This window comes from Haemaphysalis longicornis, unplaced genomic scaffold, assembly GCF_048455015.1.
Source record: "Haemaphysalis longicornis isolate Haplotype H1 unplaced genomic scaffold, Haemaphysalis longicornis Haplotype H1 scaffold_379, whole genome shotgun sequence".
In the NCBI taxonomy this organism is placed as follows: domain Eukaryota; kingdom Metazoa; phylum Arthropoda; class Arachnida; order Ixodida; family Ixodidae; genus Haemaphysalis; species Haemaphysalis longicornis.
Window position 1 is genome coordinate 185436 of NW_027526357.1, and position 22026 is coordinate 207461.

The 22026-nt window shown below is 51.5% G+C and overlaps 1 long non-coding RNA gene across 1 annotated transcript in view; it reads right to left on the minus strand.

The window, feature by feature from the left end:
• The window catches only part of LOC144178023 (uncharacterized), a 29061-nt gene extending 13580 nt beyond the window's left edge, over window positions 1-15481 (minus strand). Inside the window, exon 1 of the long non-coding RNA XR_013323920.1 lies at window positions 15380-15481. This is a non-coding gene — a long non-coding RNA (uncharacterized LOC144178023). The remainder of the gene's footprint in view (window positions 1-15379) is intronic.
• Window positions 15482-22026: the final 6545 nt, after the last annotated feature.

The window sequence follows — 22026 nt, forward strand, 5'->3', positions numbered from 1 at the left end:
TGTGTGTGTCTGTGCCGTTCGTAACCTGTGCACAATCTAGAGGGAACGCTTGTTTTGACCGTTCGCGCTTTGGGTATAAATAAGACACCCCCAAGCGCTGTAGTTCATTCCTGTTTGAGCAGTGAATCAATGCTGTCACTCTGCTCGAGTCCTGTACTGTAACCTTGCCCGTCGGGACATTGTTCTTTGGCTTCGGCTCATCTCTCGCTGTGAAGTAAACAAGCTACGTTTTGCCTACGGCTTCTGGGCTTCTTCACGGCTGCAACATTGGCTGGCCGCTCGCTTCACCACGCTACCAAACGTATGTCGGAGGCGACGGAGCTTGGCTCGGGTCGGCCTTCCCGTACGCAATAACTGGTTGGCAGCGTTCGGATGGCAACTTCGTAACACCTGCAGCCAGCGGTGCGAGATCCAACACCACAGATGGCAGGGCGGCTTCGGGCTTCGCAAATTCACGGCGTCAAGGGTGAGTGCGCGACTTTTCTTCACTGAGTTTTACCAGGCTTCTCAGGATAGCTGGTAGGGCGTGTGTTTTTATCGCGTGGGTTATTCGCGGAAAACAATTTTGGAGCAGTGGGAAAGCAGTGCTCTAGACCGGCCATGAATTTCAAGGTGTTGAAAAAACCGCAGTTGTTGGAGCTTGCAAGGGTTGCGCTTGGATATTTCGGACGCGCTGAGAAAGCCAGAGCTGATACAGGCTATACTTGCTCTTGGTGCTGACGATGACGAGCTGTCAGAGGGCATTGAGCTGATCAATGACAGGGAGACCGCTAAACGTCAGGCTGCAGAGGCAGAACGCGAGGAGAAAAAGCGAGAACGGGAGCGACAGCATGAGCTGGAAATAAAGCGTCTAGACGTCGAGGCGTCTCGACCTAGATGTCAGAGTGGCAGCAGCGCGCAGTCTCCGGCGCCTGAGCGACCGACGTTACGAATGGGTGACCTAATACGAGCCTGCAAGGTAGGAGAAGACATCGGTCTTTTTTAAATGCAGAGCATTTCTTTAACTCACGATGTCACCCCGCGTTGGCGTGCCTCGGCGTCCGCAACAGCCGTTCCAGGCGCGCTCTCTCCCCCACTCCTCCTCGCCTGCTCTCCGCTGCTCCTCGCGTGTTTTCTGCGTGCTCGGATCGCGTTCAGCAACAGGTGGGGCGCGCATGCGTCGTAGTTTGGCGCGGGAGCAACAACAGTTGTGGCGTGATCGTGACGTAGTCGTGACGTGGTCGTGGCGCGGTCGTACCGTGATGGGGCGGCTCTCGGCGTTCACTCTCGCTGTCAATTTCTTTCGTAGCTGTCAAAGGCTACGTTCGTAGCCTTTGCGTTCGTAGCTGTCAAAGACTACGAACGCGACTTATATCCTTGACTCATTCAAACTACGTCAAGAAGCTGCTGATACAACGCATTCACTACCACCAACTCCCCAAACACTAAACGTTAACGCAATACACCCACCCCCTATGCGACGCATTTAATCGAGTCCCCCTCGCGGGGAGATGGGCCTTGTTTGGTCAACTTCGAGCGTACGTGCGAGAGGTCCCAGTTTAGCCGAGTCTCATGGCCGCAAAAGCTGCTTACGCTTTTGCCAGGTGAGGCATCCGACGTAATGGCCCGCTTGCCAAAGGAGGAGGCGGAGGACTACGAGAAAGCCAAGTCGAGCCTTCTGCGTAAGTACAGGCTGTCGGCAGAGGCGTTTCGCCAGAAATTCCGTGAAGCCGAGAAAGCTAAGGGCGAGTCGTACTCGGAGTTCACCTATTAGCTGAGGGCTAACATGAAAGAATGGCTCAAAGTGGCAAAGGCTTTCGGAAAGCATGACAAGGTAGTTGAGTGTTTCGGTCTCGAGCAGTTTTAGCATCCTCTACCAGAAAATCTGAGACTCTGGGAGCAAGATAGGCCAGGGGTAAATACTGTGGATCATGCAGCTCAGCTAGCCAACGAGTTCGTCGCACGACGAGGTGCGCAGGGGCCGAAAGACGGCCAAAGAGAGTTCAGGCCGAGGCCTGATAAGTCAGGGCCGAAAGGCAGAGCTCCCCAGGAAGATGGTGAAGGTAGCAAAGTCGTTTGCGTGGATAGTGAAACTGGCCGCAAAAAAGGAAAAGAGCGTAGACGCTGAGGAGCAGCGCCGAAGAAAAACTTTTGAAGCGCGCAGACAGGCTGCGTGTTAGAACTGCGGTGAGACGGGCCATTTCGCTGCGAGTTGCAAGAAGGGCAAACTCGTCTTTCACGTTCTAGATCAGAGTGAGGATAGCAGGCAGTTTCTAGAGCCGTACGTACAGAGGGCAACACACTTGTCTATAACACAGGTTTCGTACTTACAGCCTTATCTTGCCTCGCCCGGAAACCATTTGAAGAAAACTATTGTGTCATTCTGAAGTCTTAACCATACATTTTTACCTCAACGTTTTTTTGTGGCAAGTTTGAGTCCACAGTTTTGGTAGGTAACTAGTTGAAGTTAAACTCTGTGTTATGGACAAGGGTGTTGCGCACTGTACGTGAGCTAGTGGTCAACGGTAAACCGTGCCGAGTTCTTCGCGACTCCGCGGCGACGGTAGACGTGGTCCACCGTTCGTACGTTGAACCGGATCAGGTGATGGTACAGTGTGTTTGGGTGAAGCAGGCGGTAGCAGCACGAAACGTGCGCCTGCCGATTGCTAAACTCAGCATCGGAAGTCCGTTTGGTGTACTTGTCACGCAGGCGGCAGTATCCCCACAACTTCTTCCGGAATACAGGTACCTATTCTCGAACAGGTCGGTTTAGCTGTTACGCGAAATGGGGTGCAATTTCGAGAAACTGCTGTGGAAAGAATCAGCTGTGCTCGCTGCAAAGGGCTCAAGTAATGATAGTGTCGCCACCTCTGAGGAGAATGGCGAGACTCACAGATAGCGAGGATGGGGCATTTCTGTAGGCTCACGACAGAGGGCAGCCTAACTACACGGCCCCTACAGGCAGCCCAGATGTGTCAGCGTCGTCGTGTTCGGAGTGCGCAGGTTCATGGGAGGCCTTGAAAACGGCTACCGACCTGAGCGCGCACAGTTCGCAGGCTAACGACGTTCCACGGGAAAGCCTAAACCATGACGCTGCGAAAGGAGGCAACACGAGTTCGTTGAAACGAAAAGTGTTTCTCCGGACACGAGTTTAGAACCGAGCTACGCTGGGGCAGAGCCGGCGGTCGAGATACTGGACAGTTTTTACGGTGCAGCTAAGCTTAACGGTGACGCCGCAACAGAGCGAGTCGCCAGAGTTCCACCTCCAACTCAGATACTCGATGTCGAGCAATGGCCAGCCGAGCACGTAGCGATTCCGGTGTCCATTGGGGTTTAGCCGTCTTCTGAGACCGGGCCACCCGTTCCAAGATTGGCCTTGACAGCCGGAAACAGGAGCGAAAACACCCTCTGATGTTCGTTTACCGACGGTGTCGCAAAAAATCCGGCAAGGGCTCCCATGCGCGCCTGCCGAGTTGCAGCTCCGAGCGAACGTTTTGCGCCGGGTGTCAGCGGACCTCGGAGCAGGCGTGAACGAAAGCGCATGCTTTGCTCAGGCGGTGGAAAGTAGAGCAGTTTTCTCCGCGCACTCGAGATACGTCGCGGAAGAAGGCCGATGTACTCTCTACCGGTCGGAGTCTCTTTCAGAAAACGGGCACACCTATGGTGCGATTCAAAAAGGGGAATGTTCAGGGCAATTACGAGAGCTCAAATCGCAGCTCTCAGCGCGAGAAGTGGCCTGTAGACGCCTGATTTTCTCAATTTTATTTTTGTTCATGAAGTAGGCTTCGCCCTTTACGATTGCATTTCTTTTTGTGTGGGACATTTCCAATCACGCGAAATGTTACCTTTCAAGTTTGTGTGCTTAGCTAAAGTACTGCTGGGCTAAAACATAATTAGTGTAGTTAGTTATTAGTGTATTTTATCGCAACTAAAAGCCTGGTAAGCTTCAATGTGGATTTGTCTTTGCTGTTCCCGGCGATGCGGTTCTGTCTTCCTGTGTTGTTCTGTTGCTTGCCTGACCAAGCCAGAGACGTTATTGGCGAGCCACTATTCGTCCAGTGACCGGCCCGGTGAAGTTCCAGCACGGTGTCGTACAGCCTAGGCCTGGATTCGAGCACCTGGCCAACACTTTCCGAAAAGCATCCCTCCGGACAACGGTTGAAGACCCTTATCCATCGGTATCTCGGACCCCCGGCGGAGAAGCTATTACGAATGAGCCTACCGCTGGGCTTTGTTTCAACACTCCTCGGATGTGCCGCGAAGCCTCCACTACGTGCGCCTTTCAAGCAGGCCCCCCTGTCGGTGACTCACGCTTGCAACCTACAATTCAGACAAGCTGTGACAGGCCTGGATCTCTGGCGCCTATCTATCGGCGCGATTCAAACCGACGTTGGCAGACGAGGCACGCTTCAACTTGTCCCAAGGACACGGAGGCCCCGCGTCCGCTGCGGAGACCTCCATCTCTCGGACTCAGCGTGCGCCGCTACTACAGACTGCTCACGAACTCTGGAAAGAGTGGTGTGTGCATCAGTGCCGCCTCGTAACGTGTGCACAATCTAGGGGGAACGCTTGTTTTGACCGTTCGCGCTTTGGGTACAAATAAGACCCGCCCAAGCGCTGTAGTCGATTTCTGTTTGAGCAGTGAATCAATGCTGTCACTCTGCTCGAGTCCTGTACTGTAACCTCGCCCGTCGAGGCATTGTTCTTTTGCTTCGGCTCATCTCTCGCTATGAAGTAAACAAGTTACGTTTTGCCTACGGCTTCTGGACTTCTTCAAGGCTGCAACATTGGCTGGCCGCTCGCTTCCCCACGCTACCAAACGTATGTCGGAGGCGACGGAGCTTGGCTCGGGTCGGCCTTCCCGTACGCAACAGTGTATAATTGAAACAATTTCGTAGCTCACGGGAGCTACCATGCGTATGATGCGGTAAGGGCCCGTGAAACGGCACAGAAATTTTTCAGACAGGCCGACGTTGCGCGATAAAGTCCAGTATTAATGGGCCAGGTGAGAGGTGGATGTCGCGATGTGGCTGATCGCAGTGACCGTTCTAGGGTGCTTGGGCTGTCGATATCTATAGCGCCGCAACCTGGTAGGCCAAATCAGCGTGCGCTACGGCGTATCGTGCATATTCCGTTGTCAACGTCCCCGAGCTAGGAAAGACGGTGTCCAACGGCAAGGTAGGTTTGCGGCCAAAAAGAAGAAAGAAAGGTGAGTAACCAGCGGTGTGGAAGCGAGAGGAATTTTAAGCAAAAGTAACGTAGGGTACTGGAACGTCCCAGCAACGGTGGTCGGTGGACACGTATATGGAGAGCCCATTCAGGAGGGTCTTGTTAAATTGTTGAGTAAGTATCTTCATCTGTGGGTGATAGGCGGTGGTGAGGTTGTCCTTTGTACGGCAGGAGCGAAGGGGTTTGTCGATAACTTGATACTAGAAAAATCCCCCACGGTCCTTAAGCAGCTGACGAGGAGCCCGTGGTACAAGATTACATCATGCAGGAGGAAGTCGGTTACGTCTGTGGTACAGCTGGTGGGGTGAGCACGTGGGATAGCGTTGTGGGGGCCAAGCCCCTCAAATCGGGGCGAGGAGGCGCTAGCGACGTCCTCCTCCTTGGTGGGGCGAGGGCGATCCTCGCGCGCCTCCCTCCTCTCCCTACGAGGTGACGGGGGATGCGCGCAGGAGACTCCCCGGGAGAGACCGCCCTTCAGCGGACGAGCGCCGATGTCAGCGGAGGAGCGCCGATGCCGCCCGATCGAGTCCAGCGGCTTGAAATGTGTAGCGGCCACAGAGAGCCCCCTTCCCCTACGTCAGCGAGCGTTGCGGCCGGCCAACGCCGGCGGACGCTAACTGCTGCCCGACTACGGGCTGGGCACACGCTGACCGCTGTATATGCCCCAGGGGCCAGGTGCGTAGTACAGTGTAGTGTTTGTATCGTGGTTGTCCGCGTAATAAACCCCTGTGTCACGCGTCACCTCGGTAGAAGAAGGGGCTCCGGACACAAAGGGATCAAGTTGAAACGATACTTTAAGGTTTGCAAAGGTATAGCGAACGTAAAACAAAAGGACAATAAAAGTGATGGAAATATCCCTCATACAGCAAAAACCCTAAATAGCTTTCAGTTCATAACTACAACAGAGTCCTCGCGCTCTATCTACATGTTCTTCAAGGCCATTTCCCTACCGCACTTTTTGTTGTTGCGTCGTCCTGGAACCTTGAAGCAGTCGGGTGTCCGTTGTCGCTGGGGCGGTTCCCTGAGCGCAGCGCCGTGAAGATGGTGACGGGGCCAGTGGGACGAAGCCGCTGGTGCGTGTGTGCCCGTGCACGCCGGTGCTGAAGCCAGCGGAGCGGAGCCGCCGTTGCCCAGGAGCACCCGCGTCAAATGCTTAAGGAGGCCAACGGGGCAGTGCCGCTGGTGCCTTGCGGGTTCCCAGACCTCGGGTCCCGCCTCCTTCGGTCGCCTCGAACCACGATCTCCTCGTCCACCCGCTCGTCGTCTTCCTTCTCGTTTTTTCCTCTCTCTTCTCCCCACCAGCTTCCAGAAATTTCTCGCTTCTTATCCCTTCTTCGTCGTCGTCTCCGCCGTCTTCGCACCTTGACTCCTGACACCCTGTACTATGAAATGTATCGCTTCCATGTGAAGTAACTGACAACGTACACTCGCGGCGAGAGTCGTGGCTCGCTCTCGAACCCGTTGTGGGCAGAGTCTCTCGGCAGGGCAGTTCGGTGCTGCGCGAGAGCAGTGAGAATAACGACGGCGCGTTATTCTATTACGTTCTATTCTATTCCTTAATGGAAAGTATTAAGGATAGGGATAAGATAATGCCCACATTTCTGGCGCCCAACGTGGGGCAGCGTTTGATTGCTCATTTGCTGCCATACCGTAGCGAGCTTTGCTTGTGCAATCGGCTGGCCGCGCCAGGCACGCTAGTTGCGTGCAGTGTAGTTCCGGTGAGAGCTCGCATTCGGGCCTCCGGCCGGACCGGCTCCTCGTTTTGTGGATGCCGGCGGAGCTCGAGAGCGCGAGGTTTTCTTTGCTTCGAGCACATGAGAACATAGGGCTTTTGTGCTGTGTTCGACTTTAAGGTTGATTTTGACGCAACCCACGCTCGGGTGCTAAAGGAGATGCTTGAATTCGAGTAGCCTCATTCCACAACTCAGAGTGTTCAAGCTAGTGCTTGATGTCGTATCTATAGGGATTAATGCGACCGGTTCCCTCTGTGGGATGCCATGTATCGTAGGTATTCACCCCGAAGAGCTAGCCACGGTTTTGGCGGAACGATTCCTTTTTCCGAGCAGTTTCTCGGCCGCCTTTGGTAGGCGGAGCGCCGTGACGTTGACTTGCTTTGCAACGGGCGCTGGGGACAGGGACCAGCTTGTATTGCGGGTGGTTCCGGGGATGAGTGTCTTGACAGGCCGAGTGAGGGCTCGTGGTGTAATACACGCCACCGTTAATGAGTATGAACGGTTAAAGGCGGAAGTCCCGAAAAGTCAGATGTGCGTATTGTTGCGTCATTGTCTTAGCTCACCTTGGCCATACAGTCTGGTAGGCTCGAAGATCTTGTAAATGATCAGCCGCAGTGTCACTGGCAGGTGTGAAGTGGGACGTTTTTAGTTATTTAATTGGTTTTTCCATTGTTGGGAGACACCTGGCCTGTGATGACCTTAGTCATGTGCCGCCAGCATAGTGTGGAAATTGTGCACCTGGATTATTCCTCGAGCACGACGTAATACCGCGCCCGGCTTATCCGTGGCGTGGCCCGAGCACCTTCGGTATGTCCGACTGTTTTGGGCGGACATATTGTACCGTTTCTGCCGACATCACCTTTGTGGAGTCGCCTGGTCTGATGACGGTTATAGCCGATTGATGACCCCGCACGCGCACACCAGCCTGTCAACAATCCTCCCGAGGCGATTCCTGGTGAGCCAGTTGACCCTTTCTCCAGCCCGCTATGTAAGTGAGAGAACGCATGTTTCTTATTGTGAATTCTTTGCTGTGTTTTGTGAATGTTTGTGGTGGTGTACACGCGGGACGCTGTTCATATGGTTGTTCGTACGGATGTGTTAGGAATTGTGCATTTCCTTGTCTATAGTAACGGACATCATGTACAGAGTAATATAAAAAAGATTTTAGTTTTGAAAACGAAAAGAAAAAAAAGGACGAAGTTGGCTGTTTCGTTGGCCGTAGAGGGGAACTCGGGGCTGTTTGCCGCCTCTGTCCCCTCCTTTGGTTCTTGGAAATTCTGAGGGTGGTTTAGTTTGTATTTTGCTTTCGGTTGCTCCGCGGCAACGAGACGCGGGTTAGAGCAGTAACGTTGGGTTAGAGAGGGTGATTGCCCCTTGCTTGGGCGAGTATGTACTCTGGTTTCCCTCGGCCCCTCGTTTCTTGTCGCCGCCGCGGTCGGGCTCGTCCTTGCGTGGACGAGGGAGGGGAGATTGGGAGCGGCGTTTTGCAGGGGTTGGCGGTAGCTTTCGTTGTCTCATCTGTTGTTGTGTGTGTGTTCATTTTGTGTGTGGAGTGAGTGAGTTACTGCCCATCGGTTCGTTCTCCGCGTCTTCTCGGCCCTTAGGATGATTTTCGCAGGCCTGAAGCGCGGGGGACTGCGTATGCTGTTGTTTTGTTGCGTGTTCTCGGCCCAAGCTGTGGGGTGTGTGTGCGACTGCCCGCGCTTTCTTCGGCGTCTGCTGTGAGCGAACTTTCGTCCGAGGCCTCGTCCGTTCGCCGCGGCTAGTCCTGTGCTTCTGCCGCCTTGATGAATGTGACGTGTGTGCCCGCGTGACGAGGGGGACAAGTGTGCTTCCGGTGGTTGTTTCCGCCCCCGCGTTCCGTTCTCACGTACAACACCGCAGATCTGCGTGTTTGAGTGCGTGCGTGCGTGTATGGGCCAGCTTCATTCGGCCGAACAGTACACCCCGCTGGTGGTGCGTGTCTGTGGAGAGCGCGCCTTGTCTTGTGGTGTGTGCTGGCATCGCCGCCTCTTCGGCTAGCTCGCTGCGGCCAGGGACGCCGACAACCGAGCGCAGAGGTGCCCTTCGTGCCCAGGAATGCGGGCGCCTTGAATGGCCGAGCTGACCTTGGGCTGCCTTCGACTCAGCCTAACCCCCCTCCTTCCTTGCGTGGGGCTGAAGCTCGGGCCGCTCCTCTCTCTGGCTGCTGCCCCGTTCATCAGCGCCGATCCCGACTCCTGGCCTCCAGACGGTGCACGTGCTGAGGTGCCTTCCTGGTGGGTCATCGGCTCACGCGCTGCTTCCTCCCCCTCCATTCCTCTGCGGAGCGGCACGGCTCGACGCAACGGTGGAATCGCGCCTGCGCGTCCGCCCATTATCTGCGCCCCTCGAGAACTCTGCGATGAGAGACTCCATGGTGAGCCTCGTGGCACCCCAAAGTGACGACAACGAACGCTGACAGCGGGAGGATCTTTTCGCCCCTTTGTGCCCCGTACTGCCGAACAATGCGTAGCCCCGTGATGACCACTGCAACCCTTTGCGGACTTAGTGCAATATTTCCACCTCTGTGTATCTTTCTAGACCTGTGTATCTAGTGTAATGTAACGAAGTGTACGTAATGTAATGTAATTAAGTGTTCTTAGTGCATTATAATTAACCGTAGGTTGTGTAATATAAGTAACAGCTGTGTTCGTGTAGTATAGTGTACGTAGTGCAACCTTAGTTGACCTCTTCTGTATAGCGTAACATTAGTTCCCTCACCAAGTGAGTAGAGTATTGTTTATAGTGTACATTTCTTGTTTCACAACTTGTTCATAGTGTGTATGTATATCTTAAGTATGTGTAGCGTGCGTTGTGAATGCAGTGTTTGTTTGTCAAGCCGCGATGCCCTGCTTGCGATGTGTGCGATCGCCGTGCAAAGTTCAATCCCCAGTTAGTGCTACGTTCCGTGCTTCTTGGCCAACCAGGTTTTTGAAGACGACGACATAAATGTGTGGGTCCACCGCTCGCGGGCCAGACTGATTCAGCTATCTTCGCTGAGCCTCGCCGTGCTGCCTCTACTCTTCGGTGTAGCGCTACGCCTAATAAATAGGTACATCGCCATCCTGCTATCTACACCTCCATCTACTAAGACGAAACACTGGTGGAGATGCTGGGTATGTACACCGACGCCGAGCACAAGACCTGGGACGCCGTATTGCCATACGTGACATTCGCTTACAATACGGCTCAACAAGACACGACCCGGATGACGCCGTTCTTCCTCCTTTACGGCCGTCCCGTGACCACTATGTTGGACGCAATGCTGCCTCACGACACCAGCAACGATAACATGCAGCTAAATGAGTTTACGGAACGAGCGGAAGAGGCGCGTCAACTGGCGCGCTTACGAACAAGGCAGCAACAGCGCTATGACACGCACCGTTACAACCTCCGTCACAGGACTGCCGTTTTCAAACCCGGCGAACGAGTCTGGATATGGGCTCCTGTTCGACGTCGAGGACTCTCTGAAAAGCTCCTAAAACGCTACTTTGGTCCTTATAGAGTTTTGCGCCAACTTAGCGACGTAACCTACGAGGTTGTGGACGACGGAATTGTTCCTCAACGCCGGCGTAACCGCCGCCCTGACGTCGTTCATGTCGTGCGTATGAAGCCCTATCTCACACGTTGAGGGACAATGCCGCAAGCGCATCCATTTCTTTTTTTCCAAGAGCTTTGCACGCATCGGGACGATGCTGTCTCGACGAGGGGGCAAATGTCACGTGGATATTTGTCAAGCCGCGATGCCCTGCTTGCGATGTGTGCGATCGCTGTGCAAAGTTCAATCCCAAGTTAGTGCTACGTTCCGTGCTTTTTGGCCAACCAGGTTTTTGAAGACGACGACATAAATGTGTGGGTCCACCGCTCGCGGGCCAAACTGATTCAGCCATCTTCGCTGAGCCTCGCTGTGCTGCCTCTACTCTTCGGTGTAGCGCTACGCCTAATAAATAGGTACATCGCCATCCTGCTTTAAGGGCTGGAGTAGAGGCTGGTGGGCACTAGCTTTGTTTAACTTACATTAAGATTGATCTTTTTGGATGAGTACCTGATGGCTGGCTTTCCGACTGTCAGGGGGGCATTTAAGGAGAGGGGGATGTGGGGGCCAAGCCCCTCATATCGGGGCGAGGAGGCGCTAGCGACGTCCTCCTCCTTGGTGGGGCGAGGGCGATCCTCGCGCGTTTCCCTCCTCTCCCTACGAGGCGACGGGGGATGCGCGCAGGAGACTCCCCGGGGAGACCGCCCTTGAGACGCGCAGCGATCGCGCGGTACGTAAATGCCCTTCGGCCACTTTTGGCCGTTTCTTGCATTGGCCGTTGTTTCCCACTTCCGTGGGTCACGGCACCCACCGTGTCGATTAGCGCATGCCTCGATTTGCGTCAGTGCGTTTATCTAGGATGCCCGGCGAGTCTCCGCGGGCATATTCCACTTCTTGATGGGTTGCCCCCGCGTCCGCGATGTGACGGCTTGCGCCGTCTGAGGTCAGCGGACGAGCGCCGATGCCGCCCGATCGAGTCCAGCGGCTTGAAATGTGTAGCGGCCACAGAGAGCCCCCTTCCCCTACGTCAGCGAGCGTTGCGGCCGGCCAACGCCGGCGGACGCTAACTGCTGCCCGACTACGGGTGGGCACACGCTGACGGCTGTATATGCCCCAGGGGCCAGGTGCGTAGTACAGTGTAGTGTTTGTATCGTGGTTGCCCGCGTAATAAACCCCTGTACTATGACATGCATCGCTTCCATGTGAAGTAACTGACAACGTACACTCGCGGCGAGAGTCGTGGCTCGCTCTCGAACCCCTTGTGGGCAGAGTCTCTCGGCAGGGCAGTTCGGTGCTGCGCGAGAGCAGTGAGAATAACGACGGCGCGTTATTCTATTACGTTCTATTCTATTCCTTAATGGAAAGTATTAAGGATCGGGATAAGATAATGCCCACAGCGTTAAGAGTTGCATAATTGCTGGCGACAGAAATCCACTTGTTTCCCGACCAGGACAAGGGGAAAGGCCGGGAAGGTCCAATCCTACCTGCAGGAATGGTTCTGGGGAAGTCGATTTGGCAGAAGAATGCCTGCTGGAAGCAAATGAAACGTTTTTCGCCGTTGATAGAGGTCGCAAGCCGTGACGTATCGCCGCACAGTAACCAGAATGGATTGAGCTACTGGTTGTTGTTGCGCATGCCCTTTATGATTCGCTATACCCGAGAGAGAGGCTGGCGAACGTCCAATTTAGTACAGAAGTCACGCCACCCTTGACGACGCAACTTTTTCAAATAGCGTCTCACATGCCTTTGAGATTTACGGGCTTGCCTCAAATCCTCTAAATGTTTAGTACGGCGAGCATTCCGCTCAGCGCGCCGACGGATACCACGCAGCCTTTTGTATTCTGCATCACTTTCCATAGCGAGGCGCTCCTGTACGACTCTTGAAGACTCCTTTATACAACGAGCCGTGATTGGTATTAGGTCGCCGTCCGAAGTGGCGGTGGTTACCTCCACATCGACATGGTTTTTGAAAGCTTCCCAGTGTACACACCTGAATTAGGTTTTGTGCCGTGACGCAGACACATCTTGGTATGATATTAAAATTGGGAAGTGATCACTGCCTCTCGTCTCAAGGTCAGTACACAAAGTAAACTTTTGGATCAAGCTGTTTGAGACAAACGAAAGATCGATTCAGCTGCTGGCTGTTAGCGTTCTTAGGTAACTAATGCTGCCATCATTAAATGGTTCAATAGCACGTTTTGTGAGCAGTTCGGCAAGCCTTGCTCCTCGATGATTGGTGTGTTAGATGCAGTGTTTGATTATTTACACATCGGCGTCGCAAAGACAATGTACAACTATAAATCATCATCCTGTGAGACCACCTGAACTTTTACGTCACCCACTGAACACTCCATGTTACCTTCCTTTTTGCCTCTTCCTTTTTTCCCTCTCTTTCGCCCTGCTTCTTTGGGGCCTTTATTCCCTTCACCCCATCCCCGCAGAGTAGCATGTAGGCGAATACATGCCTGCAGACCTCTCTGTTTTCTTCTAATAAAGAGCTCTCTGTCTCTCTCTCTCTCGCCGAACGGACTGGTAGAAACCCGGACAGTAAAGGCGACGACGCATGCGGTCGTAAGACCGAGCCACGCCAAGGTGACCAGCTGTAGGCGCATCGTGAAGCTCGCGAAGGACGTCAGAGCGGAGATGCTGAGGCAGAGCTAGAAGCTCGTCAGGTCCATCCTTGCGAAAGTTTCTGCGGAACAAGACGCCATCACGGAGCATATATGGACGCATGGATGGGTCAGCTGGCTCGGAGCTGAGGCCTTCGATGATCTTGCAAAGCGACGGACCACGGCGCTGATGGTCAGTAATGTTGAGCAAGTCGGACAGAGCGAATACGCAGGGGTCCTCGTCATTGCCTGGAGGGTCAGGTGGGTCAACAGGATGACGACACGGGCAGGCCGCGTCCCTGCGTATTCGAATAGACTTGTAGACGACCGAATAGTCGTATTCCTGTAGTTGTAATGTCCAACGACCAAGTCATCTGGTGGGGTCTTTTAGAGAGGAAAGCCAGCATAAGGCGTGGTGATTCGTAACGACAGCAAATGATTTACCGTACAAGTCCGACGGAAATTGCTTATAGCCCATACAAGTGCGAGGCATTCAATCTCAGTGATACAATACTTGCGTTCGGCAGGGCTAAAAAGGCGGCTGGCGTACGCTCTCACTCTAGGGCGACCGGCCTGTTGCTGGACCAATACAGCTCCTATGCCATCGCCACTTGCATCACTACGAAGTTCGGTCGGAGCCGAATCGTCGAAATGGGCCAAAATAGGGCAATGCGCCAAGCGGCAAATGAGAGCGGAAAAATCAGCTCGTTTCGTTGCAAATGTCGACGAAATAAATGCCTCCCTTCTCTTTCCCGCTCATCTCTCATGCTGTTCCCCTCCCGTCGCGCTACTCCCAAGGTAAACACACTGGAGGTTTGCTCAAGTTTCCCGCGTTCCACTGCTTCGGCCCGGGTGCCTCGATGCCAGCGCTGCCGTACGGCGAAGACACGCGTGAATAGAGGCGCTCTACTTCTCCACGTGCGTTTCAAGCGGAGTGTAGAACCTACCTAGTAGGACCTTTCGTAACGGTTGCCGATTGATTTGTTAAAATGCCACCGGAAGCTATAGTGGCGCGGGCAACAGTAGGCGACGGAGTAAGTTTTTTTGCAGTGCATGAATTTGGGTTTCTGTCGCAAAAATCAAGAAACCATGAATTTGTATAAAGGAACTCTGCAAAAATAACTTGTGTATTAATTTTCTGCCTCCCATTTCAGCGTAATGTTTTCTTCTTGTTCAACAATATTTACAAGTATGAACATTGTCACCGGACTTGGACGTTTAGATTTGGTTGTAAGTATTTAAGACTATTGCGTAGACTTCGTTTTTATATGGCTGGGTAGCTGAATTGAGTTACAGACATTCCACTCTGTCTATGTTGTACCCTGCATGGTACAAGTTGTTTCAATTTGTATGTAGGCCAGCGGCAGCCATTTCTGGATTTTTTTTGTGTGTGTTTCCCTTTTGTAATGTGCATTTGTTAATTTTCGCATAGTTCCATCGAGACATGTTATCTATCTGCTTCGATGGACCATAAACCTCTTTCCAGACAGAGAGACTGAATGACAGACATACAGACAGACCAAAAGTTTCGCGTTTAAGTAGCCCAAGAGAGACTATCGTCTTTAAAAGCGGTGCCTTGCGCGTAGCCCCTCGATAACGAGGTATCCGTCTTCAGAAGATCCGTGAGAGGCCGGGCTATCTCCGGAAAATTCTCGATGTAACGGCGGGAGTAAGAACATAGGCCGAGAAAGCTGCGAACGTCCTTCGTAGATCGCTGGACATCGTATCGGTACATGTTGTGTGGGTTCCTGGACATACAGGTATTCTGCTTAATGAGAGGGCGGACACATTAGCGGGTTTCGCCTTAGGTGGCCCTGTACTAAATGCTTGTCCAAATCGGCAACTATACCTGTGGCACGTCTTCGTAGAGATTTCTTGCTCAGGGGGCGGTCCAACGGTATCATCGATAGAGCAGAGTATGTTCACGTAAAATTCAAATGGAGTTCATCGTTTTGTGTTTCCCGCCAGTGTGAAGTCGCCTTCACAGCTATGAGGTGCCGTCTTCAAAAATTAAACCTATATTTGAACAGGTCAGGATTGGGATTAACAGACGCATGCTTCCTTTGCAATCAACCCGTATCATTACAACACTATTTGTTTGAATACCGCCGTTTTACACAGAAAAGAAAATGTTGCCGAGCTTGCAAGCTACCGGGTTGCTCTGAAGAGGACGATTATATCCTTGAACTCAGAAACCTGCATATTAGTTGCATGAGCGAGAGTCAAAAGTGCAATTTCGTTTTACATTGGTGAAGCAAAGAGTGAAAGCTTACTTGACGGCTTAACGCAGTCCATGTGGCAGCAACCTGGAAAAGGCTGATCCTGGTAGGTTTCATTTATTGTGCACCCGGGAGGAGGAGGATCGGGGCAACTGAAATACCGAAAGAAGTACGTCAGAATTACGGATCATTCGGCAGCTTGGTCTTATTGCTGAATTTGCACTTATGAAAGAATTAGGTTAATTCTTCTGATTTGAGTTTTGTGATGCCTAAGTGGGCCAAGAGCGAAGTGAACGACATATATTAAATTTACATAGAAAGATTATGAGGTTGTATATTAAGCTTATAACAGCGATTGGCCGCAGTTTAATTTAGTTTAAATAAAATAAGGAATACTATTCAAAAATATTACTTTACTTTTTGGGCACGAAATTTTGATTACGTCTTAAAGGAGCCCTGACACGAAAATTTTATGTTACACTTTTATTGCTTTTATCGATGCTTAATGGTCTGGCGAACCTGAAACAGCACTTCAAATACTTCAGCGCGCGATAGTTAATTACATTGAACGGCCTGAAAATCGTTTGTTTCAAATTCCCGCGCTTTCATCCCGAACGGCGCATATGACAGCCTCCCGGTTTGACCTCACCGCTTTGTGCGGACGTCACCGGCGCCTGCTTGAGAGGGTGTGGCGCCCGCTCGCCGCTCGTGGGGCCGCGCGCGTGAAGTGACGTCACGAGTTTTTGACGAGTGCTGTCACGTCACTTCTTTTTCCTCTCCTGGAGTGATGTCACGCTGATGTCCATTTGCTGAGTGCCGCTCCGCGCGCTGCTCCGTCGGCGCGATAAATGCGATCCAATTGAACTATGTTCTTCGCGTCGCAGGCCGCTCATATTTCAGCCAGGGTATTCTGTTGAGTGAAGGAAGCGTACTGTGCAATAATATTAACGCCGAAAATGGGTGTCAGTGCTCCTTTAATAGGGGAATCTTGAATATAAGTACATCGGCCCCGTCGTTCAGACACCGCTTCACTTTAGTAGTACGTGTTACTAAGATGAGAGCTGCTCCGAGTACGCAGCGCAAGTCTAGTATGAAAGGTACAATCAGTTTGTATCAGTCTATGGCAATTCTTGGATGTGTTCTGAATTTATTTTAAAGGAGCCATGAAGAGAAAACAAAAGTTTGTTTTATTCGAAAGATTAGGTGTTTCATAGAACCCCAAGCGCTTTCCGGGAAGCAAATGATGCTTTATTCACTGAGAAATAAGGCAATTTAAGCCAAAATTTTAAATCTCCGGCTAAAATTGCACATTTCGTCACGTGAACAATGGCGTCACATGAGCCGGTCCATGAAACAGATACTTAGTATGTCGACTCCATATAGCACCCACACGCGGGAGTCGACCGAGACGGCGGCCATTTTAAAAATACTAGTAAAACCTAGTGCACCCGCAGCCCTAGTCATGGAATCGCCTGATCCGGAGAACAAAACTCTCGCCGAGGAGCTCGGGCTTGCATTTAACAACCTCACACCACTTGAACGCTCAATGCTTCCAAGTGCACGAGCGGCAAGCTGTTGTGGGATACGCGGTGGACGGGAAAGCGACCATTCCGCGATAGCCACAACAGACGAACGCCCAGCCGTCGGCACCGCTGCCTCGTCAGCCCCGTCGCGACGGACGAATACAGACTGGTACGTATGTGCCGTATTTTCAATTTCAGTAGCAGTATCGCTTATACCAGTTGGCCGGTGTCGTGTATGGAAAGCCGTTCGCTCGAGCTCTCTGCTCCGACCAGAAAGATTCGAGCGTCAATGCGCGGTGTGTACGGCAATTTTTTTCCCCAAGGTCAGAGCGCTTTGACGAAGTCGGCGACGAGCGCCAGCATGTCCGGGTCCCTGCCGTAATCACTTCCTCGGAAATGAAGCGAGCACACTCGTACTTCCTTTAGCTCTCTTTCTCCTCCGTTTCCAAAGTTCACAAAACGTAGCCACTTGCTTCGCCGAGGTTCGTCGTTGGGCAGCACATGAAAGGAGATCTCACCGGCGGGGATGTCGCACTCCCTCGACGATTGGCCCGTACTACATGGGAATTTTAAAACACAGCAACGAAATTTCATTGTAAAATACTCGATCAAACTGAAGTTTTCAGTGGTTGTAAACTGTAAACGAGCTCGTAACGACAGCAGCAAGCCAACACGACCTCCATACCGAAACCTGTGCGACGAGTGGCACTATCTCGTTGCTGCTCTGTGTTCCTTACTCCCCTTGTTTCTATTTTTACCTTTGCTGGTTGGCGATATGACGGTTAAACTCCTGTGAAAGGATTACGATACCAAGCAAGGTTGCGGCTGTGCGTGCTGGGACGGTTCGTTGGCCCCGAAGAGCCTTGAACCTGAAAATTCGTCTGCGCGACGGTGGCAACGGCGAGATGTCGAGCTCGGCCAACGGTAGTTTCGTAGGCATTGGCATACACGCTTGCGTGTTCGTTCGGAACTTCATCCGTTTACTCCACCGTTCTTTGTCATAAAAAGAATGTGCAGTATGTTTCACGGGCATTTAGCTCGCTATGCAAACTGTAAGCCCTGTCTAACATGGGTTTGCTTTTGCCGGCCTCCGCCAATCGCAGACCATTCTCAAGTGACATCATAGGTTCTGTTGCGGAAAATGAGCTGGTGGGTCGCATGGTCATTTCCTTTTTTCCTAATTATGTAGCTTATTTGAGCGAAGTTTCCGTTACAAGTGGTGTCGTTATGGTTCTAACGAGGCAATCTTTCGAATGAACCAAACTTGTGTTTTCTTTTCATGGCTCCTTTAACGGCAGTAGCGAGCGGCGCTTCGTGAAACTCTTCTAAAAGATACCTATCGGTGCAAGTGTGCCGACAGCTTTTTTTGGCACAGTTCTTTTTGCGAAAAGTATTCTAAAACTAATAACAACCCCCTTCCTCCTAAAAAGATAGCGCTATTTACGCTATCGTGCAAAATGAGCGACTGTGAAAACATAGGTGGCACAATCACAAAACACCGCATCTGGCCATTTTCATTTTTGCGCGCCAAACCAAAGGCGCGTTGCTTTCCTGCACAGCACGCAAAGGTTTCTTTGAACGCTGTGTCTAAAGGTACGTCGGACGTACCCGCAAAATTTCTTAAAGATACGTCGGACGTACCCGCAAGATTTCTTAAAGATACGTCGGACGTAAGATACTTCGGACGTATCCGCGAAACTTTGTGAAGTACGTCGGTGTATTCGGTTTCACTCAGCCCAAACATGCAGCGTACGTTCAGCGTTTTCTCGCGCCGACGTCGCGTCGCCAGAAATGCACGGCGACGCGAGCTGAAACTGGAGCGACGCCGATGTCTACGCTCGCCAGATATCGGCGTCGACGCAGCGCGATAGAGCATCGGAAATCGAGCGGCAGCGTCCGTCTTCGCGTGGTTTGGGGTCGTTCCTTTCAGCAGAAAACAATCAATTTCTTTTTAACTTACGGTAATCGGTTGCCTTGAGACAAATTGCAAGCTATTTCTATTCCCAAGCGCTCATCCATTTGTAGCTTGTTCGGCTTTCATCGGGGATATCGGGGATCTGTGATAGCTTTGTGTGAGTTAAATGAGGGAGCTCTGATTACATCACATCCAGTATTAGCATAATGTGGCTTGTCAGCAAGATGGGTGCGTGACGAGCAAGCGTTATCAACGCCAGAATGCTGGCGCATTCCATTCCATTCGTAGCTCCCGTGGCTTGCGCAGGGGAGACCGGGGATGTGCGATAGCTTTTGTTGGCTCAAATAAGGGAGCTGTGGTTACATTGCTTGTAGCACTAGCATTATTGTCCTCGGCTCCAAGATCGGTGTGCAAGAAGCAAGCGTTACCACTGCTCCAAGCTCTCAAATACGACCAAAGGAAAGCACACACACACACGACACTCTTTGTGGGAAGCCTCAGTTGGTACACCAAATTCTTCGAGACTCCTCGTCTCCTGCCGTGGTCGAGCGGTTGAGAGCCGGCCTACTGTTTTGAAAGTCTGTGGTTCGAATCCTAACAAAACCCCTCTTTTTTTTGTGGCGAGGGTTTGATCAGCTGTTTGTTACAGGGTACAGACAGGGTGCCAGAGTACCTTGCCTTTCAACCAACAAATGACGTTCGACGATAACCTCAGTATCCAGGCAGCGCTGCAATTTGTTTTGCTTACAATTTGAATTCACGAACGTGCAGTCGGTACGCAACATGAAGGTTAAATCAAGTAGCAAGTAAAGCAGTTGTTCGAGGTGCGTCTTCGTTTATCATTCTATCTTATTTTGTTTATTTAGTGACGCTAGATTTGACCGTGATGGCTCGAGATACATTTCGCAGCATTTTAATATTTACCCGCCAACAGACTATAGCAATAAGTAAAGACGCCAAGTGATTTTTTTTTCTTGCTAAAGCTAAAGTCTTGATAATTGCAGTTCAAGAAGCGACAATAACTGCTCATAAACGACTACAACAGGATGGCATAGGTGTCCAGCAACGCCTGCCAACGCAGCAACTGGCGCGCGACTTCGCCGGCCTCCTGCGGGCCCGCGCGTTGACGCCGAACGAGAAACATATGAGAGAGAAAAAAAGAAAGATACTCGCGTCGCACATGATTTTGTTTCCCTTTTGCGAGAACCCGTAGTGGTCCGCATTCGATCTCTGACCTCAGCGAAGGCTCTAACCGTCCCTTCAAATAAGGTCCAACTAGAGAACACGAGGGAAAAAAATACATTCTGCGTCAGGTTAGGCATCAGATTCTTGGCATATATACAGCAAACGCGTGATGGTTTTGCCGTCGATGGTTCGAGATAACCACGCTAGTTTTGAGCAACGCCGCTTTCGAGCCACTCTGGGCCCTGTACGTCCGACGTATCTTTAAGAAATCTTGCGGGTACGTCCGACGTATCTTTAAGAAATATTGCGGGTACGTCCGACGTATCTTTAAGAAATTTTGCGGGTACGTCCGACGTACCTTTACACACAGCGTTCTTTGAAACTGTGTGAGAATTACGGGCACTCAGCTTTGAAATCCACATCCCGTTGTCATATAGGTTTCATAACGCGTTGTGGTCACTTTGTAATCATTAGGTTGACTCAGATATACATGAAAAGTTGGAAGTAACGGCCTCTCTGCTTTCTACGTGTGTCGGAAACGGTCTGTCTTTATTTCCCTTCAAATGCACGTTCTGGTGATGGCATCCGAACCTGTTGTGATCACCCACTGTTTGGTATAGCTCAAACATGGTAGTCTACAATGTACCACCGTATTTTTAAATGCCATCCAGGTTTGTGAAATATACCGTGTTCCGAAAAACACAGTGACATTCTTCGGTTTAGAAGGTAACCAGAAGATGCCCTTGTATTTCAGTTTAGCACCAAGCATGCGAGTCGAGCCATCGCAAGACACCACCAATGCCGTCAATCTGAGAGGATGCACCGGCAAAAGTTGCCACTGCGGTATTCCTTGTCGACGAACGGCGCCAGCGACGAGACATATTTCGTGAAACCTCCTTCAGCATCCGATATAAACATTGTGGGTGCGTTTGCACATTTTTACGAATTTGGTTAAGTACATCAGCTTCTCGTGGCTACCGGTAATTTTGTGTTGAACAAGCGACGATGACCTGCCATAGTGACGTAGGGGAAGCAATTATGCTACTACTTAATTGGTCGCAGGCTTGATTCTATCCCTGGAAGACTGGAAGAAAAAGAACCCCACGTGTGTACGAGATAACAGTGCCCGTCAAGGATCTTAAGATGGTCATTCCGGCGCCCTCTACTGTGACGCTTGACTATCTGCTGTAATTACAGAGTGACGGGAACCCTTTGCTTCAATATCAAGACATCGAATAGCTGTCTTGATAAATTTGACAAACTTCAAAAATTGCATGCCTTTTGCCACATGGCTGTATGCGTATGAAACGTAATTATCATTGGCAAAATAATCCCCGTGTATTTTGCACGCAGTACACTTGCGCAGAAAAAAAGATTGAACCGTAAAACGTTCGCTTTCTACAACTCTGACTTTTATTTCGCCTCTGCACCAACCTGCGATGCTTCCTTAAAGAATTAATAGAGTAGGAACTACTGAATCACACGCTAGCAGGGCCTCTGTGAGCGCTACATCACCGAAGCGAGGGAGAAAGAAGCGCTACAAAAAGAAAACCGCGCAAACCAAGCAAGAAATGTTGGAGGGCAGTTTTCGGTTTATGGCGAGCAATCTGAAGAATTTCGCACGCTCAGCGGCACACAGGAATTTGCCAAGTAGAGAGGGCAAAAAGCCCACTCGCTACTACGCGAGCACTGCAGCCACGCCATTTAAACGTTTAGTTTCAAGGTGCAAGAAGCAGGCAGATCGAGTCGACTTTGCCTCGTTCTTTTACCCGTCAGTACAATGTTTCCAACACTAAACGTGCTCCTTGTTCCGAAGTTTCATAAGCCCTTCCCAGGGTCAACTGCGTATTGATCATGGGGTTTAACGCTACACCTGGGGTATGAAGCGCCCCGTAGGGGAGGTCTCCGGATCACTTTTAAACACCTAACGTTCTTGAAAGTTTGCCGTAATCTGGCCCCATGGGCGTTTCCGCTTTCGCCTCCCCCAGAAACGCAGCCAAGGGGGCCGGGAACTAAACTGCATCCTCGGGCTTAGCAGCACAAAGCCTTAAGCACTAGGTAACCGCGGTGGGTCCAGG